General features: G+C 35.5%; 1 pseudogene; it reads left to right on the top strand.

Moving 5' to 3' along the window:
* The first annotated feature begins 434 nt into the window (after positions 1–434).
* Positions 435–1,682, top strand: LOC143407780 (tRNA (guanine(10)-N(2))-methyltransferase TRMT11 pseudogene; annotated as a pseudogene).
* The last annotated feature ends 10,985 nt before the right edge of the window (positions 1,683–12,667 follow it).

Genomic DNA, 12,667 nt, shown 5'->3' with positions numbered 1-12,667 from the left:
GGAAATTCCATTGGTCTCCAAATCATTGAAGATTTGCAGCTCATCTTCACTCTGGGGTGGGTAACAGGATGGAGATTGGCTACTATTGTCTTTGGAAACTGGAAGACAGTGGAAGTAAATAAAAGAGTAGAAAACAAGGCTGTGATGTGATATCAAATTTTAGTTATTTAGGTGATGTGGGGCAAGGATATTTAGAATAGAACTTTCTAGAATCAAGGAATAGTGATAAGAGAAGACCAAGTTTTTTTCAGGAATGAAAGGCCCAAGTAGCTCAGGAATAGATGGTGGAGATAGTCATTCTAAAGAGGTGGATTTGGAAGGCAGTTTTTTGTTTGTTTGTTTGTTTAATTAAAAGATAAAATGTGAGATGGCTCTATGCAGGGAGAAGTTGGGGGGCCCATGCCAGCTGCCCTGGCACATGGAGGGCAGCCACAATGGCACTGTGATGCACTCTGACCAGGTATCTACTGCTCATGTCTCAGGAGCACCTGGAATTCTGCGTTCCGTAAATAAAATCTTTGCTTTCATTTTCTGGAGGTCAGTTCATCAGCCGTCATGAAACTTATGGAAAGTCTTCATTTTGGATTCTTAGTCTTCCTTCTGAAGATTTTGAAATAAACTTAATGAAATGGACAGTATGTGCCAAGTCAATATTTGAACTATGGGGTCATGGAAGATCTCCTGAGGAGCTGTACAGTTCTCTTAAATATTACCCTGTGGAGAAGATGGTTCCATTTCTACATTCAGACTCTACTTATAAAATAAAGATTTACACATTTAATAAAACATTGACACAAGAAGAAAAAGTCTAATGAATGGATGCACCTGAATTTCTACCTTTTGAAGGAAAAGAGAACTTAAAGAAACCACAACATATATTCTCTATTTTGGGGGATTATGGTTTGGACCTTTATTGTATCCCTAAGAATCCATATAATATACATTTTGGTAGATGGATTGCAGGTGGACAGAGAGCTAATTGAGTCACATAGTGTCAAAAAAGAGACACTTTATTGGAAATACAAGCATGGATACTGGCATATCATTCATCATGGAAAAACCACAGAAAAGTGAAAGAAAATGATCTTGTCTTTGATCCATTTGTTGGAACAGATGGCCTTCTGAGAGCATCTGCTCATTTTGGTGCATATGTAAATGGGATAGACATAGACTATAATACAGTTCATGGCTTGGGAAAGGCTTGTAGGAAAAACCAGCAATGGAGAGGACCAGATGAAAATATCAGAGCAAATCTTTCTCAGTCTGATTTAGAGAAGTATGACCTTGATGCCCTGGTTTCAGATGCATCTCAACCTTCCTGGAAGAAGGGCATATATTTTGATGCCATTATCTCTGATCCTCCATATGGTATCAGATAATCTCTCAGAACATGTTTACAGAAAGAAATACCAAGGGGGATAGAAAAATGTCCAGGAAGCCATGTTCCTGTTTCCTTGAGTTGTCACCTGAGTGATAATTTTTTTAACCCGTGGAACTTTGCAGGTGAGACCATTGTATTAGGCAGAACACTAGTCTATTGGTTACCCGTGTATACACCAGAGTATACTGAAGAGATGGTACCCTGGCATCCTTGCATGAAACTCATCAGCAACTTCCAGCAGAAGCTTTCCAATCATACAACAAGGCTCTTGATCACAATGGAAAAGGTGAAGGAATTTTAGAGCTGAGACCAGTATTCACATATGCTAAGTGATCATTTTCTTCCATACCAAAGTCATAATTCCTTCCATGTGAAATATTTCAGTGGAGTGACAAAAAAAAAAATTATCAAGGAAAAAAATCCAATCAAGAATGAAAATTAAGATTTTGACAATGAAGAAAGATTAAATATGTGACAGAAAAGAAACCTGGAAGTGAAATTTCATGTATGATCCAGAAAATGTGTACCATTTCAAGGTTTTTTTTTTTGTATAAAAAATGTTATGAATTAAATCAAGCAAATTAAAAATTGTATTTCAGACTATTCTATCATATGTTTTATGAGGTCTTTTGAACCTTATTTGAATTGTATTTATACTTTCAAGTACTAATAGAGATTGAATCAACAGTTACATTTTTTACAATTAATCTACAAAGAAAATTAATATCGTTGATCTGATTTTTTTAAACATACAGGCCAGATATGTTATAGGCAATTAATAGTATTAAGATTTATTCATATGAAAAATTAGTTTTTTTAAAAGTTGTGATTGATTTACACTGCTACCAATGAACTTTATTCATAATTTCAAAAAAAAAGGATAAAATGCCCTATAGGATATATTATGGTTTAGATATGAGGTGCTTTTCAATCACTCATCTCAGACAATGTAAGAAAGTTTAGAGATGAAATGATTGGGTTATGAGATCCTTAATCAGTACAGTAATCCACTGATAGGGATTAACTGGTTGGTAACTGTAGGCAGGAGGCTATATCTGGAGGAAGTTCATTGGGATTGTGCCTGTAGGATTGATACTTTGTCCTTGGTGAGGGGAGATCTCCCTCTGTTTCCTGATTGTCATGTCCAGAGCTGTTTTCCTCATCATGCCCTTCTACCATGATGTTTTCCTCAGCTGGGGCAGAAAGTAGTGGAGTTGGTCACTATGGACTGAGATCTCTGAAACTGTGAGCATGGAATAAACTTTTCCTTCTCTAAAATTGTTCTTCAAATGCTGGGAAAACAGGAAATCTATATGTTATAGAATAAAATTGAACCCCTACATCTCATCCTGTTCAAAAATCAGCTCCAAGTGGATCAAGGACCTAGAGTTTAGACCAGAGACCCTGTAATTACTAGAAGAAAAAGTAGAGGGGGCACTTGTAATCCCAGTGGATTGAGAGGCTAAGACAGGAGGATCAAGAGTTCAAAGCCAGCCTCAGCAACTGAGCAAAGTGCTAAGCAACTCAGTGAGACCCTATCTGTAAGTAACATATAAAAAAGGGCTGGGGCTATGGATCAGTGGTTGAGTGCCCCTGAGTTCAACCCATGGTATCAAAAACAAAAACAAACAAAACAAAAACAAAAAACAAAACAAGAAAAAGTAGTCCCAACTCTCCAACAAATCGGCTTGGGAATTAAATTCCTCAACAAGACTCCTAAAGCACAAGAAGTAAAATCAAGAATCAATAAATGGGATAATATGAAACTAAAAAGCTTCTTCACAGAAAAGGAAACAATCAAGAACATGTGCAGAGATCCTAGGATTGGGAGAAAATCTTTACCACCAGTACCTCAGATAAGGCATTAATTTCCAGGATATACAAAGAACTCAAAAAACCTTAACACCAGAAAAATAAATAACCCAATCAATAAATGAGCAATGGAACCGAACAAACACTTGATTAGGACAAGCAATATGAATGGTCAAAAAATATATGAAAAAAATGTTCAACATCCCTAGCAAATAGAGAAATGCAAATTAAAACTACACAGAGATTGCATCTCACCCCAGTCAGAAGGGCAGTTATAAGAAACATAAGCAACAATAAATGTTGGCAAGGATGTGCAACCAATTATGGAAAGCAGCATGGAGATTCTTTAGAAAAATTGGAATGAAACCACCATTTAACCCTGTTGTCCCACTCCTCAGTCTATATCCAGTGGACTTAATTAAAAACAGCACATTACAGTGACACAGTCACATTTACATTCATAGCAGCTGAGTTTACAATATCCAAGCTATAGAAACAACCTAGGAATCCCTCAATGGTTGAATGGATAAAGAAAATGTCATATACACAATGGAATACTACTCAGCCATAAATAAGAATGAAATTATGACATTTACCAGTAAATGGATGGAACTAGAGACTATTATGCTAAGTGAAATAAGCCAATCCCCCAAACCAAAGGCTAAATGTTCTCTCCGACTTGTGGATGTTAACCCACAACAAGGGAGGGTAGGGAAGTGAAAAATAGAAGTACTTTGGATTAGACAAAGGGAAACAAAGGGAAGGGTGTGGGGAGGGGAATAGGAAAGCCAGTAGAATTAACTGATTATAACTTTCCTAGCCTTGTATTTGTATACACAACAGAGTAACTCCATATAATGTCCAATGATAACAGTGGGAACCTAAATAAGTTATATTCTACGTATGTATATTCTGCCAAAATACATTCTACTGTCATGTATAATTTTTTAAAAATCTGGATAATGAGGGTATTAGCATCTGTTTATAACAGAGGACTACATAAATTAGTATCTATAAAGTCCTTAATACAGGGCTTGACATATCCCAAATACCCTTTAAAGGCATTTTTTGGTCTTAAGGGCAGATTCACATTAATTTCTCAAGAGATGGTTTTGTATATCAGAATGAAAATTTGTTAACATGTCATTGGGATTAGTTGGTGAACATTTTTGGCTTGTCATTCTTTCTCTAAAAAAAATGCACGGAATTTTAAAAATTATAATTATTAACCTATATTAATTATACAAATTAATGAGATTCATTGTGAGAGTTCCATGTTTGCAGACATTTTCCATTGATCATGTCTCTCCAGGCTTCTACTATCTCTCCCTGGCACCCTTCTCAGTCTGTAGTAATTCCTCTATCTATGGGTCACTTTTTTTTTTTTTTTTTTTTAAGTTTCTTCACAATGAGAGACCATGAAATACTTGACTTTCTATGTCTGGTTTGTTTAGCTTAATATCATTATCTCCAGTTCTGTCCATTTGGTACAGAAGACATAATTTTGGTTCCATTATGGCTAGATATTTCTCTATTGTGCATAAATATCACATTTTCTTTATCCATTCATTTGTTGACAGATACCTAGCCTGATTCCATACCTTAGCTTTTAGGAATAGTGTCACAAATAAATATGACAATTATCATCACAAGGTTGCTTGTGAAAGCAGTATAAAAATGGAGTTAGTTCTGTGAGTCAAAATGTCAATAGGACTGTGTAGAAGAGAAAAGGTGCAATTCTTTTCCTGAACTATCATGAGGGTCACAATTGAAACTCCTAAATGAAAGACAGGTCAACACAATTGTAAGTAATTTATTTAATCAAAGTTTTATGTGGCAAAGTAGTCTTCACAAATGAAGACCCCTAAACCCAAAGCACACTTTTGATTTTAATGCTTAGGCTCAAAGAAGAATCTACCACCATGTAGCAGCAGAACTGAATGAAACAATATGATGTAATGGTAATAGAACCCAGCGTGTTCAGATTGCTTTTGGGTAATCTGTACCATTCCTTTCTCCTGAGTATGAGGCAGGAACCCTTGGGAATGAGGGTCTCTTAAGAGAGCAGCTTTTGCTAGGCTTAGTAGCTTGCTTTGAGTGAGAGGAGCTTAAGTTTCTATGATATGCCTAGGGAGGAAGAATTGTGGTTTCTATGGGTCGCTTACTGGGAGAAAATGGGCCAGTGAGGAAACAGGAGAGGATTAGAAGAACCTCATTTCTAAAGTCCTCCAATGTTCTTCATTGGCCTTCAGGGGTCATAGTTTGGGTACTTGTTCTGAGTCCCAGTGGAGATACTGGAAGCATCAGTTTCTGTACAAAGATAGGTCTAGCAACTGGAGGCATCTCTGCTCATTCTCTCACTCCTATTTATAATGTGCTGGTTGAGTTTTTTTTTTTTTTTTTTTTTTTTTTAATCTTAAGAGATGTTAAGATGTTAAGAGATGTTAGGAAACCAGTTAGACCCTTTAAAATTGAGCCATTTTTTTTTTTCCTCTTTACGATTACTTTTCCTTTATTTGCTCAGGTGCTTAGAATGCTTTGTAAGTTTAATTTTCTCTGGATGGCCTTGCTCTGAATATTTATTTACACCCCGTTCATCACTTGCTCTGCTCATGTTCAGCCACTCTGTAAAATGTAGTGCATAATAATATGCAAGCTATTGCTATTTTAATCAAAAGGACCTCACACCTCTCTTTTAACAAATTTCCAAATTTTAAATTTAAGTGTCTTCAATTATGGCCCAGTTATAATAATCCAGATTTGTTTCTACTGCTTCCCAACAAGAAATCAAGGCTCCTTAAGATCAATGAACATAGCATAGTTCTGTATGGCCAAGACTGCCGCCTTCTGGCTTTTTTTCATTACTATTTTCTTCACTAATGTTAATCCCTCCTTCCTCTGAATTCTTAACCACTTATTTTATGTCAATCATTCTCAGAGCTTATTGACTTACTGTTCTATACTATTTTTATCTATCTTTTTCTCAACAACAACAAAATTTAATAGTTTTAATTTTGGTTTCTATTCCACTTACCACAGAGTTCAAAGTCATTTGTGTTTGTGTTAAAGAGGGAAAAAATCAATAATATTTAAAGCATAGTGGATATAATTTTATTCAGGACCATGCAGACAGGCACAGAGACGTCTTCAAAGGAGTGTTGCAATAAAGGAGGAAGATTAGACTCAACCTCAAATATGGAATGGGCAAGTTGGAATATTTATAGTCAAGGAGCAGGGTTAGGGGGCTCAAGGGTCAAAAAATTGCTTAGAGGAAGTATCAGCCACTATAATGAAATACCTGAGGTTTATTTAGCTCACAGTTTTGGTGGTTGAGGGCATTGTACTGGCATTGCTTCTGTTCTGATAAGGGTCCTCTTGGCTGTGTCACACCACGATGGACAGCAATGGCAGGTGCACATGTGGGAGCAAATAATCACATCTCAATGCTGGATGGTACAGAGAAGTAGGTGGGGCCAGTCTCAGGTTTTTATACAACTCTCTTGTATGAAGAGGTCCCAGAAAAACTACATTAATCCCTTTTCCATTGCAGCACCTTCAATTGATGTAAGGACTTCCCACATGGTTCCACCTCTCATAGGGTCTCGCCCCCTTGTGGTACTGCTACTCTGAGGAACAAGCTTTCAACACATGGACCTTGAGTAACAGCAACAACCAAAACTTAGCATCAGGTAAGAGTTATTATGACTAAACTTACTTAACAGGCTTCGTTATGGTTTGGATAAAAGGTATCCACCAAAGAGCTGGGTTAATTCAATGGATGGATTAATAATTTGAATGGATGACATCGTGGTTACTGTAGGCATGTGGGACATCACTGAATGAAGTAGGTGATTGGGGGCATGCCTTTAGAATTATACCTTGTCCCTGGCTCCTTGCTTTCTCCTCTTCTTCCTGGCTGCAATGAGCTGAGCAGCTTCCTTCTATCACTCCCTTCTGCCACGATGTTCTTCTGCCATGCCTCTGACATTCAGCAATGGAGTTCACCAATCCTGGACCAAATCTCTGAAATCATAAGCCGAAAATAAACTTTTCCTTCTATAAGTTGTTCTTGTTGGGTATTTTGGTCACAATGAAGAAAAGCTGACTAACACAGAGTTCAAGTTGAAGACAGTCCATGGTGATCAGATATTACCTGGTGGACACTAAGGATGAAGAACCTGATTAGATATTATAGGTGATCAGAAAGTGATGATGGGACTTTGTTAAAATGACTTAGTTGTTTTTTTTTTTTTTTTTTTTTTTTTTTTGCTGAAATTGTATTGTATGGGGGAAGTGCACAGATGGGACTAGGAGAAGATTTATAAGGCCTATTTAATTTTGGTCAAATGGAGAATCTTTGTCACTTGGTGCTCAATACTAGTGAATTCACTGAAAGGCAGAATTCCTTGAATTCCTATTTCCTTGAAAATGTTCCTATTCTCCTCATAAGGGAAGTATTTATAATAATATATTTAAAATAAACTTCTAAAGGTAAAAACAAATTTTCAATTTGATAAAAAAATTGAAATTTTTAATCTCAGGAAGCCGATCTTCTTTTTAAGAAAATGTTGGCTTTCTGTTTTTGGCAGTCCCTTGTAGAACATTGAAAATAAAACATTGAAAATAAATTTTATTTAGTTAAATAAAATTAAGTTGCTTTTCACTCTAATTCCCTTCCGCCTGAAGATCTTTGAGGAGAAATGAAGCGAATCTCACTTCAGAGCCGGTGCAGGTGCAGAGGAAGGCAAGACCTATGGGGTTCTTAGTTTGGCCACCAGCTGGAGAGGTTTTATATAATTAGACTAAAGAAGAGCCTGGGAATCAGAATTTTAAATGTTTTCTTTATGATTCTAATGGTACATAGATGAGAATCACTTATGGGAAAAGGAAATAACACTATTTCAGCATACACAAGACTTAGGGCCAGGCGTCATCACTGCAGCAAAAGCCAATTGCTTAGTCACTTCCTCAGCTACACTGTGGGCTGTGTTTCCCTACCTGCCCATTCCCTGCCAAAGCTTTGAGCACCAGAACATTAAGAAAACCTAAAATGGGCATTTGTTTTAATAACAGGTGACAAACATAGAATTTAATATTGAGATAAAATACAATGGGACTCAGGATTGGTATCAGCAAACCCAGGAATGGGGGGAATTTACCTATAGTGGTTTTATTGGGAGAAGAGTTGTTTATTGCTTTACTAAAAAAAAAAAAAAAAAAAAAAAAAAAACATGCCCTTAATTCATGTGTGTAATACTGAAAAAAAAAAATTGTGGGAATTTTTTAAAATTTTATTTTAAGGGAGAAAATTAGAGTAAAAATATCTTATGATCTCTTCAAGCAATTATTTGAATTGGTACATTTCGGTTTTTAGTATCTTAGCATATTTGATCTTCATTTCTTTCTTAGTATCATCTTTACTTTTTATTCCCTTTTTACTTACATTAACACAAGTTCTTTACCCTATGTCCTCCCTTTTTAAAGAAAGTTACTTTTTACAATGTCAATAAAAATAGATAATTTTTTGTTGTATTTGAGGGAACGTGAACTATTTATTATGAAACAATAGAATAAGTTGTCTTAAAAACACATCTTTAAGACATGTATTGCATATATATTTGCACATATATATATTTATATATTTATTTTTGCACATACATACATATTTTGAAGCACTTTGTAGGGTAATAAAAGATTTTCTAGATTTTTCAATTTCTTTTAAAAATTTGTGAGCTTTTTTTCCTCCAGAATTTTTTATCTACTCCCATTTAATGTAAATAATATCCATTGAAAGAGGAGAATTATAGGCAGATCCATAGAAAGATTAAACAATATCCAGTGATTTGATAGACTAGAGCCAAATATAGTACAAGGTTATGAAGTCCATAGGCACCAGGCAAAGAAATAAAATGCCATCAACTGAGTGTTAATAAAAGATTGTACACTGAGCTACAAAAGTTATGTAATTTGTTCATGGACTTATACTGCTAACTCTTACCCTTCTGAGGGCTCCCAGAAATATGAGACGAGAAAAGGAGAGGAAAAATTAGAATATTACCAAGGAGATAGTTAGGTGAGTGTGGTCGGGGGTATAGTTTTATTAATCCTAAATAACCTTCTAGAAAAGATAAACTTTAAGTCATGTTTTCAAGGGAATAAGGGGTTGAGGGGTTTATAGAAGATGAAGAAAGTAGATACAAATAGAATGAGTTGAAATGACCTGTGATAAGGTGTAGTAATAGGGCAGTTAAATGGAAAGTAAATTAGTTTGGATGCAAAGGAAGTTCTTTGCAGTACATAATGAGAAATTAATTTGTTAAGGTTGAAGTGGGAATTCACGCTGGACCGAGACTGTGAAGCCCAAATTAAATATAACATGCAAGACAAATTGATGGAATAATTTTTAAAAACTTAAAAGAAAGGCCAATTTTCACAGCTGTATACCAAACTCATTTCCATAGCTAAGTCACATTTTCAGTATCCCTGTCATTAAATGTGGTTGAAGGGCTGAATTTGTGCCAGTGGAAGAACAGACGTCTCTCTAGGCTCTTCTAGGCCTGGTTCAAATTCTCCTTTGTGTGATCCTCCATGCTCCTCTTCTCTCTTGCCTTTTATATTGTAAAGTTCAGAATGACCTTGAAAGCAAAGTGTTGAGGATGATCTGGTATCTGAGGCCAGAACCTCTGAATGACCCTGAAGCAGAACCCTCAGCCCAAAAAGAGAAACACAAAGCACTGGACTATCTACTTAACTGGAGGGATTTGATAGTCAAGGACCAGATGTGGCATTAGTTGGTGAAGAAGTCTATAGTTTTGGATGAAGAAATAAGATGCCATTAAATGAATGTTAGTGAATCACAAAATAATGCCATTTTGAGGAAAAAAGAAAATCTTAATCTCAGAAATGGTGGGTTTACTGTTATAGGAGCCACCTAGCTTATCTAATGCAAACAAATTACATTATATTTTCATTCTTTTATGTAAAGGCAATATTTAGGAATATAAGATAAATTGACAAGGATATAAAGAGTGGATTTGTAATTTATTATTATTCACAGAAAAGTCTTCTATAAAGGTATTTATCCTTTCTGATAACTACTAATATCCTAAAATTAAGCAAGTTTTAACACTGAAAACTTGGATTGGTGACTTTGTATTTCATATCCATACAACTGCATCACTGTCATTGTTATTTCTGTCGAGAGGCAGTGAGTCCCTTGGTAAGATGAATGGCAGTGGATTTTTGACAAAGAAGATTAGGATAAAGATAAAAGGAAATGGTTAAGCATGGAGTGGCTACTGGACAGAGGAAGTAAACCAGGGTGATAAGGTTTAGAGCTTGCTACTACAAAACATGGCACCTGAGCAATTGAGAAGATGGCAGGAGCAGAAAGATCACTTACCCTTTTCCCCTTTCTATCCTGAAGCAGGTGATGAAACCTAGGAGGGAGTCCCCTAGAGCAGTTACAAGAAACATTAAAATTCTAAAGACCAAGGATGCAGAGAAGAGTCAAACAGGCTTTTCCAAATACTCTACCCCAGTATTTTATCCCTAGATCATATATTCTATCCAATCATACTTTTCCACAACTATCCATTTCTCCATCAAACTTAGCATAAAAAAAACCAGATTTATCTATTTCTTTAGGTAGTCATTTCTGAATGTTCTGTTAATGTAAAACATTAAATAAATTTTTATGCTTTTCTTTTGTTGATCTGTCCATTTTTAATAGAGGCTTAATCCATGAACCTAAAATAAGAAGGAAAGTTATTTTTTTCTCCTACAGTGTTTGGCACTCAGTAAGGGATAGCTAAGGAATCTTGCTCCAGAGCCTGCAGGAGAGATTCTGGGAAACTGAAAAAAAGTTGATTGAAAGGCTAAAAATTCTTACTGGGTCAGTTTTCCCCTATTACTGTGTCTGTAATGTCTAGAGAGAAAAGAGTAAAAAACCTCTCATTGTTCCTTCTCTTCTAAATTCTGCATAGCAGGATAAAACCATTTATTTGGTTTATAACCCTCCAGTAAACATGGTCTTGGGGTATCAGTTAGTTATATTATTGATCCTTTCCCTTTGAGGGACAACTATTACTTTCCAATTTGTCTGATTTGGTGTTGTGAGAGCTTGACTGTCCAGTGATTCAAATCTAGCATAAAAAATGCACAGGTTTACCTGTATTTTGTTTTGCTTTTTTTTTGGATGGGGGACTCTCCATTATTCTTATGAAGTTTTCTAAGTATTAAAATATTATATTAAATAAGTTTGCATGTTTTTCTATTTTGTTAATCTTTTGTTATAGGAGCCTTGGATGTGCACTTAAGATGGAAAGTAATTTATTTTCCCCTACCCATGCTAACCCAAATGGTAAATAGAGAAAATGGAGCGTCAGATAGAGATAGGCCTATTTCTAACTATTGAATACTTAGACAACTTAGTATGTTTGAGCCATCAAGCAAAAACATTTAAGTCCATTGGTACCACTGAATAGTACTTTAGCTTTATTCTTCTTAATTTTCCTTACATCAAGAAACACATAGAAAAATCATATTATTTAAATAGCACACTAGGGTAAATGAATATTCTTACACATGCTTAGAAATAACAGGCCGAGCCTGTCAAGCCCTTTTGACAAATCTGGTAACTTAAAATACGCATATTCTCTATCATAGGATAGTTGTTTCTGGGAAGTGGCTCCTGAGCTATGGGCAATATGTCCCAGCTTTCTTTGTATCTTAAGTATGGCCTTATGAGTCTAGTTCTTACCAGTGGGATACAAATAGAAATAATATGTGGTGGTTATGAATAAAAATGGTAAAAAAAAAAAAAAAATAGGTGGCAGAAGCCAAGGTAAGGAGAATATTGGTGGCTGAGTCATCTTATGGAGAGAAGCACCTGCTGACCACAAACATTAACTTTTTGACTCTTGTATAAGAAATGAACTACAACTGTGTCATATACTATTGAAATGTTATTACAGCCGCCAGCAATGTCTTCACTAAAACACAGCTTAAGGACTGAGATGATCAATATTTCATCTCACCTATAACCCATTCACAGCAAATGGTGTGTCCCACTTGCAAAACTCTGCCTGAGATCATCCAGTTAATTCACTAAACAAATGAGTGCAATAGGAACAAGGGGAACAGCCTCCGTTAACTTTATCACTAAGTGCTTCTAGTTCATTAAGTGGACATATTTCATGGGAGAGAAAAGAACTAACATTTATTAAATTAACAGGGAAGTATTACTAGCACCATCCTGATATTCTATACAAACATGTTCCATAGAATTTTATGCAAAAAATTAGGTTTAATTTTCTGATATCATGTCTATTCTTTTTCTCCCATGTTTTATTTCATCCATCTCACCAATACACAATCAAACAGCAATGCTTTCACATCAGGGAATAACAGGGAGTTTAATTAAACTATCAGAAAATACAACACTAATTTAATATTAATAATATTTGGAAGATC

The sequence above is a fragment of the Callospermophilus lateralis genome, chromosome 10 (genome assembly GCF_048772815.1).
Source record: "Callospermophilus lateralis isolate mCalLat2 chromosome 10, mCalLat2.hap1, whole genome shotgun sequence".
Lineage (NCBI taxonomy): Eukaryota > Metazoa > Chordata > Mammalia > Rodentia > Sciuridae > Callospermophilus > Callospermophilus lateralis.
Note: the sequence above shows the minus strand (reverse complement) of the source record. Positions and strands in the feature narration are given on the sequence as shown.